The 12,307-nt window shown below is 38.6% G+C and overlaps 1 protein-coding gene across 1 annotated transcript in view; it reads left to right on the top strand.

Annotated features, from left to right (window-relative positions):
• SATB2 (SATB homeobox 2) overlaps nt 1-12,307 on the top strand; it is a 156,292-nt gene that overhangs the window by 79,484 nt on the left and 64,501 nt on the right. The window lies entirely within an intron of this gene.

Below are 12,307 nucleotides of genomic sequence, written 5' to 3'. Positions count from 1 at the left end.
TTTGGGGACTGGATATTAGTTTAAATTAGATGTTTGTAATTGACCTGTGGCTAGATTCTCTGTGAGTTTGCTCAGAAACAGAACGTTTGACACCAAGCAGTAGTTGGCGTGAACCAATGTATCAAAGAGGGAGGGTTTCCTCAGTGTCGGTCTCTGGAAGGGAAGATTCCTTCCCTGAATTGGAATGCATTGGCTATTTCAGGCATGACTTGCACCAGAAGCTCAAGCCTTTTTTTCACCAGCCAGAAAGGGCTTGTGTCAGATTCACAAAGCTTGGGTCGGGACTCCCTTATGGTGCCCATAACTTCTTGAGAAGTGAATATACCAAATGTATACTTATTCGTGAAACTCAAATCTTTTAAAAAAGTGTCTGCAGTTTTTTGCTCTTAAAAAGTAGAGCATATAAGATGTGGAAGGCTGCTATTTAATTCATTTAAGGCAAAATATAAACCCATCATCGTAATGTAATAAGGAAGCTTCTTTTAGAATTGAGAATATTTGTATCTTGCATAAGATCAGGGCAAACACTGAGGGATCTGTTTTCCCTTTGATTTATGTGCCTATTTCTCATTAACTGTAGTGTGGTTACATGTGTGCATGGAGTATGGAAGATATACGTATAAAAATCAGAGCTCTGTTGTGTGCAACAGTGATATTTGCCCTAGCAAGAGTGATTATGTTTTAGGTTAAAAATGTCTGTGGAAGATTTTAAAATAGTTGAAGTAAAACTGTAAATGAAGTACGTAAGAGAATTAAGATACACATCTTTTCATTTTGTAAAATTACACAGAGGTCATCTGCAAATTTTGATTTAGACATTTACTATGTTGTTAATATTTACCATTGTGCAGGATGAATTGAATAGTTCCTTCTCACTCTAAATTACCATCGTGTGACTCAGAAGTGTTTTCTTTTCTCTAAATGACTCTTAGTAAAAAGATTTTTTTTAAAGTGCTCTTGGCTGAAACAAATCAAAGGAATCAAAGAGCTTCAAGGTCATTTAGTAGATCGCTTTAACTCTCTGTTGCAGGAGAAAAGCTATGGGTTTGCTATTTCATCAGGCTAGGGTGTAATGCCAGCTCCAAAGACACTGAAAACCCTTAACTGTAGTGGTTCTCAGTGTTGCCACTTCAGACTCCCAAGTGTTTCTAGCACACCACATCTTCCACTTTCTTCCTTTCTTAGAGCATTCAGTTCTTCAAGCTCTTTCTTTTTCTTTAGTTAGTAAGTGCACAGTTAAATCATTAAGTGCAGTAAAAGCAGAGCGAGACCTTGATTTCAATCAAGAGGTCAAGGACCCAAACCTAAAGAGTTTGCCAGATAACTGTGTATGTGCACTATTTAAAGAGATTCAGCTAGTCGTTGCTGTTTGGAAGAGTATGTGTGTGTTAGTAGGAGGAGAAAAGAGAAGGTTAAGGTATGTGTGAAGTAAACACAAGCTGCTGTAAAACAGTTCAAGTGGTGTTGATTCATCAACCAAACGAGTGGGAGGGAAAACAAAAGATCCATGACAGGTACAGTTGGGTATGAAAAATAAACAGCTATGTAACTTCATTGCAATAATCTCTAGTACCCTCTGAAAGGGAAGATTTCTGCACTTAGTTTGGTGCTTTTAATTTCACATCTCCATTTCTTTGTTATAATTTCATTTCTACTTCACAGTTGGTGGTTTGTACAGTAGAACTCATTTCATATGTGAAATTAGTGAGTTTGTAAATATACATTGCCACACATCTCTTTTAATAAGAAGTAAAAGGTTCTGTTTTTTAAAAAACTGGATATAAGCAACAGTTAGATTTTAGAGTCAAATTTTGCCCTTGGATATCACTGTGAGGCATTGGGACCAGCACATACATATCCAAGACCAGATTTGGTTAGCAGAATGTAAAAAAACAAAACAAACAAACAAACAAAAACCCAAACAAGCGAAAAAAAAAATCACATGCACTGTGGTAAATGCAAAATAGAAAGGGGCTTCTAAATTACTTTTGACGTTGCAAACTAAATGCAGTCTACGGTATTTAAATGTGTTTCCTATTATCTGCTAATGTCCGTTTTAATAAAACAGTGGGAACTAAATGGTTGCTTCTTAATCAAAACCATGATTTCCTAAACATAAGCTATGTGATTCTGTTACAAATTGCCACATATAGATAGATCTCCTAGGTCAAACTTTTTTTCCCCTTTCTCATGGAAATAAATAAACAGTAAAATAATTATACATTCTGGAAGATCAAAGTAAATATGACTAAAGCAATGCAAAAATAAAAAAGTCCTCTGGGAAAATAAAGAAGAAAATCATCAGGTTGCAGAGTGTATAGTTAATGTTTAAATAAATATAAGAAAGTGAACAATCAATAATTTGATATCATTAGTAACAGATGTCAAACCTATATACAAATGGAATTGTATGAAATTTGAAGTAAACATTCTTAGTGTGCATTCTGTTGAGCTTACTGAAAATACAGCTAAATTATTTATGCTTATAATTGTTAAAAGTTTTCAGTTAGTTCAGCTCAGAATGTTAATTATCTCTTGTGTCAAGGCCATCATAGAATAAGGTTCTGGCTTGACTTTCCTACCCCTGTCTACCAGCCCCTTTAAGTTTTGAAGAAATTCATCGTTTATTCAGTAGCATAGGAGTTAGTATACATACTGATAACTGGAATTTACTAGTGTGAGAATGGAGATTTTTCCATGTTTTCCCAGCTGTTGGTCTAGCACTCTGTATGTGTGTTTGGGCATGGGTGAATGGGACAGTAGGATGGGAAAAGATCAGGAAAAATCTTCCTAACCAGTTTGGTGTATACGATATATACTGTGTATGCCAGTGGTTCTGAACCAGTGGTCTGGGGCCACGAGCAGATTTCAGGGCAAGCAGGGCCAGTGTTAGACTCACTGGAGCCCAGGGCAGAAAGCTAAAGTCCCACTGCATGGGGCTGAAGCCTGGGGCCCTGAGTCCTTCCACCTGGGATTGTAGCTGAAGCCTGAATAACTTTGCTACCTGGGGGGCCCCTGTGGCATGGGGCCCCAGGAAGTTACACTGCTTGCTACCCCATGATGCCGGTCCTTGCTTTTATATGCAGAAAACCATTTGTTGTGGCACAGGTGGGCCGTGGCGCTTTTATAGCATGTTGCGGGTGCCTCAGAAAGAAACATGTTGAGAACCCCTGGTGTATGTAATTGTGGAAAGAGGGCTTATATTAATACAGTTCTAACTTTAAAAGTTGGGAAATGAGAAAGTTAAGGTTCTCAGTAACTTTCTCTTTGTCACACAGCACATATGTAATCATTTAGATCTAGTATTTGGTAGTTTAATTACCGATCAAAACTATACACAGGATGTGCAAGATGGAGTGAGTTAATGTTACTACATGTATCTTTTATTTAACTTTTGATTTTAAATTTTCACATTTTTAAGGTTACAGGACTACTTCCTCATTTACACTGAGGCCATTTGCACTACCCTAATAGTGGAAAGAGGCCTTGCAGTGAATGTAAAATTACCCCATAAGGCCCTTTGCATTCCCAGAGCAGAAGAAAAGGGCCTCATGTACATGAGAATCAGGCCCACAGTTTTAATGAGGATTGCATGTAAATCAGACAGTGATGACCTAGTCTTCGGAGGTACTGAACACAAACATCTCCTCTGGAAGTTTACGGAAGCTATGGATTCTCAGACCCTTTGAAATTTAGGATCTGAATAATTAGTTTAATATTTCTTAGCAGAATATAATATGAATGAAGCCCAGTCTTTGGTCCAAAAGTAATGAGCTCTTCTGTCAGTCTTCTCTGTGTTTGTATCAAAATCCAGCATAAATGTTCTCTTCCAGTCCATATGTAAATAAAACATAACGTTTGTTCAAACGCATTGAAAGGCAAAAGCAATTATCTGCAATGAGTTAAAGCAGAAGTAATTCCATTTGCATTATTTGCTTTGTTTTGTGCATGATTCTACAACATTTAACACTGACTTACTTAGATTCCCTGTAAAAATTAAAGAATACATACATAAAAAACTCTGTGTGTGTGTGTGTGTGTGTGTGACAGAAATATTTCAAAGCAATCAAAAGCATTTCCAAGGAATAAAATTCATAGAAATAATTCATTGTCCAGTGTCATTTTGGTAATATTTTGCTAATGGTCTTTCAGCTATCTGTTTTTAAAAGATATATTCCCTTCCCAAGGTTAGTTTTATAGGAAGGACAATCACTCCTTCACTACTGAAAGTTTTTTAGTACTGTGAATATTTTCTCTTAGCCTGAGCCCAAATTCTCAAGCAGAGGGGAGAAAGGAGAACAACAAATATGATGTGACCTTAAAACAAGCTAAAAACGTCTTTTGTTTGTCCAGATAATAAGAGTCATCTTTATCCCTAAGATCAGAAATCATCTTGGTGTAAGTTCAGAGATGTTGGCTGATGGTCTTTTTGTGAAGTGATGAATCGCTTCAATATAAATGAATTATTTCTGATTTCAGTAGGTCAGGAGCTAGCTGTTGCAGGAAAGAGGATTACACATCTTCCTTAAACTGAGGATAATCTATGTCGTCCTTATCTTTTTGGATCTTCTTTGTTTTTCAGATATAGTTGTAGGCGCTGTTATTTTTTGAAAACTTGTTTACAGCCTCAGACAGACGGACAGAGAATCTGTTTTTTGACCATGGGTCTTAGTTGCAGTTGCAGGATTAGAGAGTTTAGAAGCAGCAGCATTTGCATGAGTTTCCAGCTTTTCCACTCTCAGGCTGACAGAACTCAGTTTCCCATTCAAGGTAGCAACTGCCGAGGGAGCACACTGAGAATTCCTATTACTTTCTTTAAGAATTATTTTGAATTGTTCATCTGAAGCAGGTGTTTTTAGGAACTTCTTAGAAAGGTGGCAGTTCTTTTCCTGCCAAGATTTTTGCTTTAAATTGGCCTATGTAGTAATGTTTTCTTTGGACTTCGACATTTTGGATGGCTAGTTACACTCATTATCAGTTTAGATACTTAAATAACTTATTTAAGAATTTGCAGTTTCTTGGGGTTTTTGCTTGTACTTTAGTTGTTGATCTGGAGCTAAGCCAAAACGAAGCCTTTCAGTTTAGCTGACAGCTCTTCCTCCTGCTATGAAAATCTGAACCTTTTCTTTTGAATTCAATAGGGTTTTTTCATTTTTTTAAAAGAAAATAAAGAAACTATTGGTCTTGATATTGTTAGCATTTTGGTGGCCCACGGAGGCTTTGAAAGGTCACAGTTCACTGAGGGATGAGCTCACATCTTTAATGCTGTTAAGCTGTAGACGATGTTCTGCTGTACTGCTTCGATGGGACAGTAGGGCATTGGTTTACATTGAGACTGCTGTATCTTTACAATGGAAAAAGATGGAGACTTAATTTTTTTAAAATCAGAGTATAGAATTGACAGAACAGGCAGGATACAGCAAACATTATAGATATCTGAAAATTGTCTACACCTTTTCAAACCCACATTTCTTTTTCTCCTCTCCGTGATGTTATGACGTTCATTTTTAAGGACTGTGTTGTGTGTGTGTGTGTGGTTCTATGAGACGCAACCCGCCCAATGCCTTATATTCCAGAAGCCCATAAGCAGTGGCCTTTGTGGCTGTTAAGCAGGATGGAGAGAATTAGAACTGGCTGAACTATTTTGAAATTTGAATTTTGATGAAAAAGACGTGTGTGGGAATTTCAACTTTAGAAAATGTTATTCCTATTTTTTGACTGCGCTAGAGAGAATGGGAAGTCCTTACAGCTCCAAGTGTGTTGTCACTGCTAGGTGTCTGCTAAAAAATTTAACAGATGCTCACTAAGCATGCTCAGAAGTGAGTTGTCAATTATTTACCTTTTTTCTTTTAAAAACTTTCACTTTCAAAATTAGCTATGAGTACTTCCTCATTGTGGAGCAGTCACATGCCAAGACTGCAGTTTTGCTCAGCCATTTTTGAATTATTGGGGAGCAAAGTAAAAAAAGAAATTCTCTCCCCCCCCCGCCCCGCCTCTGGTTATCCCAGAGTGTCTTATTTTTTTTTTTTGAGATCTCTTTTGCACCATTCTACAGGTTAAATAGGACACACTGCCGTTAGAATCCAGTATTTATAACTATGTGCAATCCCCCACCCCTTTAAAAATTTTTTTAAAAAAAAGGGCGTAAAACTTTTTTGGTCACAAATAATTCAAAAATTGGTTGAATGGATTTTCCTCACACGTAACAATAAAACAAAAACGAACTTCCAGTCTCAGGCCAGCTAAGGAAATTGCAGCCCCAAAGGAGAATTTTTGAGAAAGTTAGCGTCAGGTGAACGTGAGAATGCAAAAGGAACTCTAGACCAAGTTTGAAAATCCCCATATCTGTTGCTGGGACAGAGAGTGCAGCCCTGCTGTATCCTGATCATCTGAATTTCAGATTACACAAAATGTATTTCTGTCACTGACTTATATTTATTCAGCACTCCAGTTACCTGATGTTTTTAGACGAGTCTCTTGGTAAGTGACATGGGTGATCCATTTCCCCTGATGATTGCTAGCAATTGGACTCAGAAAGTGATCACCCACAGCACACATTGCACAATTGGTCAGGTATGGTTTGGGAGGTGCATCATCCATGGTAGATCACTGCCTAATTGTAGGGAAGATGCGTAACTACCAGGACAAACATTTCTCAGAATAATTTTACACTATCACAGGCATTTCTATACAGGACAAGAACACTGGTCCGTCTAGATTAGCTGTTTCTGTAAATTTATTCTGACAATGTTTATTCTTCATCTTCATCTTCATTTTTATTCAGTCTGACTGGCATGTAGAGCTCCTCTCTGTATCATATGGACTTACAGTTAGCATATCCTGCCTGTGAACTAGACTGCACATAGTTATAAATACTGGATTCGAATGGCAGTGTGTCCTATTTAACCTGTAGAGTGGCACAAAAGAGATCTGAAAAAATAAGACACTCTGGGATAACCAGTTGGATTCCATGGGTTGTACGTTTATAGGGTGAACATTTGGCCTAGTATGTTTAAACAGAATTAAAAGAAACAAAGTTAGAGCCAATACACTGTGAAATCTATGGGAGACTTTCCATTATTCTAGTGGATCAAGCCCTTAGTGTGTGTGTGTGTGTGAGAGAGAGTCTCTGCATCTTTTGTAAATGTGCTGATGCATGTGGGAGCTCAGAAACTAACATTGTACGAGGGCTTGGCTGTGGTGGGTTGGTCCATAACATTAGTTCACCTTGTGCCCAGTTCACCTTGGCTCCTGGTTGCACAGAAGCCTGGTGTTAATTCAAATGCACAAATAATGAAGTGGGGGTGAGTGTGAGAGAGAGAACTAAACACTGCACAGTCAAGAACAGACAGACGTGTTCTCTGTTTGGTGTTTCCATTAGGCTAGGACAGAGAATCACCTTAATGCCTCTCCCTGTGCCCCAACCCCCATTATTACATATTTGCTATATAGCTGCTGTTGGGTCATTTGCATGTTATGAGCGTGGAGGCAGAGAGAGATTGTAAAAGTTAAAACTTATTATCAAGGCTGGCTCATTCTGGTCATCTGCATTTTCTCTGAGCCTATCTATCCCAATCCTGCAAGAGCAAGTGGCCTGGCCAGAGAGCAGACGGTAAATGAAGGGCTTTAGTAGACACTGAAGATTAGATGTTGAATGAAAATGAGGCTCCTCAAGCTAGTCCCCTGTACTGAAGTGGCTAAGTGGGTTGTGATGAAAAGAAATAAGTAATTACAGTAATTATAGATGAAAAGATATGACGTTACCACTTTAAAGGCACCTCCTTTGTTCTGGAATGGTTTTGTTATTTTGAAAGAGTTGGCTTGTAATTATGAAGAGAAAGCAGCTGGGTAGCCTCTGGATGTGCCACGGTAGCACTGGCTCCTCTAGGCAGAGGGTGGTTCTGTGGCTTAATGTGTTGGCCTCGCAATAGTAGAGTGATGGGTTCAGATCCTGCTTCAGTGTTTGTTGATACCTAAACCTACATGACTGTGACTAATAAGGCATGACTGATCTTTATGGTTCAGAAGTATTGCAGGGCTTAATGTGGTGCACTAACAGACCAGTGTGTGGAAACTGGCCTAGTGCAATCTATATAGTTGGCTGTCACGAGGACCAGAATCTTTGACTTTTCTGGTCATCAAATTGAATCAGGTTTTAAATTAAGAAATAGAACGAAGAAGAAAACCACCAAAACTCTCAAATGGTTCCACTGAAAAACAGCAACATGGCACCTGCTATCCTGTGATGGCGAGTTAAAATCACAATGGAAATAAAGCAGTTCTGTCTATTCTTTTTCACAACCTCCTCCCCCTCCATTACAGTGGCTGTTTGTCGGAGATCTCAGACAAAGAGTTTGTAGCCCCCCATGGAATGGAAAGGCCAAGGATTGAATGGGCCTTGGAAGATGGTCTACCATTTCCTCCACAAAGGAGGCTTACCAGTGTCAGGGAGTAGTGTGTTGGTGGGGAAGCATGTTAAGCTTGCCCTGTTGCTCTCTGCACTATACCATTCTGCGAATGAATTGAGGAATTTGGTACCTAGAGCTGGCAGTCAATTCCAGTGTCATTCATAAGGCCTAAATGCACCACAGGCTGTTTATGAGAATGTTTCTGTTGACAACCAAGTAAAAAAAAAATGGGGAAAAAAAGAGAGAACGCCCTCGCTCTTCCGCCTAAAAGCATCTGATTTAAATCTATTCATCTTTTTTCATTTGAATGGAAAGTCCTTTTTCATGCTATTATCTGCATCAGCTCCCAGACTGTCCAAGATGGATTCAGGTAGACAATACGGAGAGATGTGCTTTGGTTTGCTCTTCCTCCGAATCCAGGCATCTTCCTAGTAAAGCTGTAATACTTTGACACACATGGTAATCATTACAACAGGAGAAAGGAGCATAGAAAATGGACAGTTTGCTGCACTCAGTTAGGGGATCATGTTGGTCTGTGATTTTGTTGGTCTGTTTTTGGTGTTTGGTGACTTTCTAGTTAATAAGAAATGAGGGACAGAGACGACAGTTGGTCAGGAGTTTTTTGACCAACTGTTTTTTCACCAGAAAATACTGATTTGTTGAAACTGAAACTTTTTGCAGAGACTTTATCTGTTTTGATGAAACTTTCCTCAGGTTCCAGGACTGAAAGAGAGAGAGAAAGCAACCTCCGCGCCCCAGAATAGCTAGTAACGCGCTTCTTAGGGCACTCACCTGGGATGACCCAGGTTCAGATTTGATTTGGAGCATGGACTCCACTGCAGTGGCAATAATAATAATAATTAATATATATATTTTAAAGGCTTGGTTTCATCCTGTTGCTGAACAAAAACAAAAGTCAAACATAGTTTTTGTGAAACTGAATCACTGTTTTCTGATCACCCCTAATGAAGACTTTCCTGGAGTGCTGTGTGAGCTGCTTTCTAAGCTCTGGCAATGCACCTGAGCACCTCCTGGGCACAGACACCTTAAATCTGGCTAACTGGTGTAATAAATTTGGAAGAGTGTAGGTCAGAAAGTATTGCATTTTTATTTACAAGGATTCTTTAGGGTAATGAGCTTCATAGCTGATATTGCATACTTGCTTATTTAAATAGTTAGCCAGTATGATATGGGGACAAAGGGCACAGTTACAAGACAATCTGAGAAGGACAAATACATGCTAGGATAAGACTGTGTGGAATGTGTGGAAATCAGACAGTGCAAATGGAGGATATCACTTACCTATATAAAACGTGAGGCTGTGTATTGATATGGCTGTGCAAGGGCATTCAGCTTCATTATTCATATGTTGTGCCCTCTGTATATTGCCTTCTTTTTCACGTTAATTGCCATGGGGCTGCTCTTTGTCTGAGGATTATACCATGCCACCATTTCTGCATTCTCACATTGACTTCACTGCCTGGGTTGGCCCTGCAGTGCCCCTACTGGCCACAGCTTGAGATGTGACACTGGGCAGGGAGGAAGGTCTCTGAGGTGGGACAGAGCATTCTCTTTCTCGAGTGCTTGACTGGCTGGTTGTTGCTCACATATTCAGTGTCTAATGGATCACCCTATGTGGGGACTGCAAGGAATTTCCCTCTCAGTCAGATTGGCAATGACCTTTTTCACCTTCCTCTGCACCATGTGGGTGCAGGTCACTTGCCAGGATTATCTGTGTATATCTCACTTAGTCATTTTCCTGCCATTGCAGGGGCCTCAGGACTGGTGCTCCTTGGGACCTCCTATTCTCTGCCTGTGGCATATTGTACTCTAGCCTCCTGTGCATTGTAATACTTTGCTCGAATTTTAGTTGGGTTTAGTAGACAGGTGTTGGTGGCTTGTGATACATGGGAGGTCAAACTGGATGGTCTGCTGGTCCCTTCTGGCTCTATGACTCTGTGAGAGCAACATGGCAGACAATATGGGTAGTATTGTTAGAAAGTGAGTCTGAGACCACAGTGTAGAGGGAGTTGGGTAATGCATATTTTTTCCATGCAACGTGATTGTTAATGGTGACTTTTTTATTATTAAGGCAGCTAAAGTGACTAGAATCTGGTTTGTTTATGGAGGACATGTGCATTACTGTACAGCATAAAATGATGAAAAAAGGAAACTGATAATAAGGGGAAAAATACACCCAAGGAAACGAGTCAGATGATATATCTGTATTCTTGTAATACCAGCTAGCACTGCAAAGGTTAACAACCTGGCAGCATTTTCATTTTAAACTTTACTTTTAAAGGGGTTTATAGCTTGGCACTTAAACCAGGTCTGAGTGGAAACTTGGCAAGTAAGGTTTAGCGCAGGAAAGTGAATTTTATTTGTTACTAAATGTTCAGAAATACTTGGTTACCTTTAAGGTTTTGGTATTCTTAGAAATTCACCAGATTCAGTGCCTTGTTCTTTTGCACTTCCCTAACTACAAAACTGCTTAGAGCTAAATTCAGCCTGCTTGAAACTGAGGTGAATTCCACTGGTGCCAATAGAATTGCTCTGAATTGACAGTGGTGTAAGTGAGGACTGAGCTTGACCTTTATTTTCTCTTCAACAAAAATACTTTGGGTGTTTGGTCTCTAGCAAATGCTAGGGTTATTTATTAATTTTTAAAATGGATTTGTGGAAGATTAATTCATGCTGGACAAGTGACTATTGCACAGGTTCAGTAATATCTAAAAAAGCTTTTGTAAATTATATGTATAGATCTGTATTAACATTGCTCACATTCCATAGTGCAAATTTGCATTAAGACAGATATGGAATCAGAGAATGATACAGTAGGACCTGGTCCTGCAAACTCTTACATGGATTGTCCTTGTGCTGTAATCCTAGTTCATTAATTGGGACTAGTCTCTTGGATAAGGGTAGGCAACACCTCGTCCATAGACTAGATTGTTGAAGAAAATTGAATGATGAAGTGTCTGTGCAATATGCTGCAATTACTGTAAAAAAGCTTGTGGTTTTATTTTCAAAATATTTTTTGTTTTGAGTGGAGCGGGTCAAATTTTTTTCATTAAAACATGTTGATTTGCAACCACAATGAAAAATTTGGCACACAATTCTCATTTTGGTTGAAATGGAATTTTTTGAAACACTGGAAACTGAAAAAATTTCGGTAAAATTATTTAGTTTTTGATAAAAGAATTTTTTGTTTGTTTGCTGTTCAGAAACTGATTTTTTTTGACCAAAAGCTGAAAGGTTTTCAGGTTTTGGTTTTTCATAGAAAGATTAAATAAAAATGGAAGACATTTCCCACAAAAATAAATGGCATTGTTCATGCAGCTCTAGTATTTAGTACTCCTGTGAGATGCTGGATTGAGATCTCTAGGGTTTAAAATCCTATGTGTATGCCCAGAACTTTTCCACACTATCTCTATATAAGATAAACAAAAAATCTTCAAAGTATTGTGCAAACATTATCGATTACACAAGTTCTAATATTATTGTGACATCCATGAGATAAATCGTGGCTCATTATTTGTGGAAAACATTCCTGTGATGAGTCAATAATTTCTAGATATGTGATACTAGGTCCTAGAACCCTTTTAATCACATCATATATATAAATGCATCCAGACTGGCTATAGCTAAGTTTATTGAAAACTATGGCCTGGTATGTCAAGGTGAATTCATACAATCCTGGTCATTTTATTTGTGTGGGGTACAAGACTTTCATTTGCAGCTAGAGTCCTTGTGGTGGGACACTCTGTCCTTCATTTCTTAATAATTGCAAATTAATTTTTTTTTAAAAAAGGGGAGCTGCTGGCAGGTTTATAGGGAGGAGACTGTAAGCAGTGGCTGAAACACTGAAAAAAGATGTGTTGGTTCTTTTTGGCAGTGCA

The sequence above is a fragment of the Eretmochelys imbricata genome, chromosome 11, assembly GCF_965152235.1.
Source record: "Eretmochelys imbricata isolate rEreImb1 chromosome 11, rEreImb1.hap1, whole genome shotgun sequence".
Taxonomy (NCBI): Eukaryota; Metazoa; Chordata; order Testudines; family Cheloniidae; genus Eretmochelys; species Eretmochelys imbricata.
This window is presented reverse-complemented; position numbering and strand designations above follow the sequence as displayed.